The sequence below is a fragment of the Orycteropus afer genome, unplaced genomic scaffold (genome assembly GCF_000298275.1).
Source record: "Orycteropus afer afer isolate SDZICR_OR568_19922 unplaced genomic scaffold, OryAfe1.0 scaffold00400, whole genome shotgun sequence".
Taxonomy (NCBI): domain Eukaryota; kingdom Metazoa; phylum Chordata; class Mammalia; order Tubulidentata; family Orycteropodidae; genus Orycteropus; species Orycteropus afer.
Window position 1 is genome coordinate 2416474 of NW_006921987.1, and position 1920 is coordinate 2418393.

Below are 1920 nucleotides of genomic sequence, written 5' to 3' on the forward strand. Positions count from 1 at the left end.
TCTTTGGGGAAGTGCTGCCCTTTTCATCTTGAAAGGTTGATGTTCTGAGGAGTGCATAACTTCCCAGTGGGCTCTCTCTTGTGTTGTTCAATCTCATAGATTCCCTTAGCATTGCAACTCAAGGACTGAATTTTTACTTCAGTTGTTTTACCCTGAGAAATATCCAGTGTATTTTTCCTTTTTGATTTCATGTTTTTGCACATTGCCTTACAACATTCTTCTTGAACTGTCCTTTGAAATCTGTTCAGCTCATTTATGTCATCATTTCTTTCATTTGCTTTTGCCATTTTACATTGAAGAGCAAGTTTCAGAATCTCTTCTGAAATATATTTTGGTCTTTTCTTCCTTTCCTATCTTTTTAATGATCTTTTGCTTTCTTCACATATAATATCTTTGATGTCAGCCCATAACCAGTCTGGTCATCCATCAATAGTATTCATTGAATCAGATCTATTCTAGAAATGGTCTCTAAATTCAAATGGGATATACTAAAGTTGCCCTTTGACTCTCATGGGCTTTTAATTTTCTTCAGCTTCAACTTGAACTTAAAGCCTGCTGTCATCGAGTAGATTCTGACTCATAGCAACCCTATAGATGGAGTAGAACTGCCCCTAGGGTTTCCAAGACTATAAATATTAATGGAAACAGATTGTCTCACCTTTCTTCTTTGGAGCAGCTGGTGGGCTCCAACCTCTGACCTTCTGGTTATCAGATGAATTCTTTAACCACTGTACCATGTGATATGAGCAATTGATAGTGGCTTCCACAGTTGGCCTCACCCTTGTTCTGATTGTTGATATTGAGCTTCTTCATTGCTTCTTTCCACAGATGCAATTCATTTGACACCTATGTATTCCATCCAAGGAGGTCCAAGTGTGTATAATCTGTGTATGTTGTTGAAGAAAAGATATTTCCAATGAATCAGTTGTTCATCTTCCAAATTTTATCATGTGATCTTTATCATCATTACTATCACCAATGATATATCTTCCAACTGCTTCATTTCCAATATCTGCATTCTACTTACCAGTTGAAAATGCATCTTGATTACAAGTTTGATCAACTTCAGACTGAAAAAGTTGGTGAAAATCTTAAATTTCTTCATATTTGGTATTAGTGTTTTGTGTAAATTTGAATAATGTTCACATGAACTCAGCTTCCTTGTAGGCATATGGATATTATTATCCTATCACTGACAGAATAGTACTTCAGAGAAGATCTTGAAATGTTCTTTTGAACCATGAATGTGATGCTCTTCTTCAATTTGTCATTTGCAACCTAGTACACCATGAGATTGTCTGATTCAAAATGGCCAATATGAATCCATTTTATCTCTCTAATGATTAGGACATTGATCTTCAAGCATGCCATTTCACTTTTAGGACTTCCAATTTTTTCAGATTCATACTCCATACATTTCATGAGCAGATTATTAGTGGATGTTTGAAGCTGTTTCTTCTCATTGAGAGTCTTAGCACCTCAATAAATGAAAATCCTATAAGCTCTACTCCATCCATGTCATTAAGGTAGACTCTACTTTGAAGAGGCAGCTCCTCCATAGTCATATTTTGAGTGCCTTCTGTCCTGAGGGGCTCATCTTTCGACTCTTTATCAGACAGTGTTTCAGGACTATTTATAAAGTTTTCCAGTAATATATCAGACATTGTTTCACTGTTATTTATAAGGCTTCTTGGACAATTCTTTGAGAAGTAGATGGCCCTTCCTTCTTCCATGTCTGTCTTAGTTTGAAAGCTCCACTGACCCTGGTGATATTTGAAATACTGGTGGCGTAGCTTCTAGCCTCACAGCAACATGCAAGCCACATTATGACAAAATGACAGATCAGTGGTGATGAGAAGTAACATGCTATTGTGATTTTAATTTGAATTCTGCTGATGATTACTGAGATTGAGCGTTTTC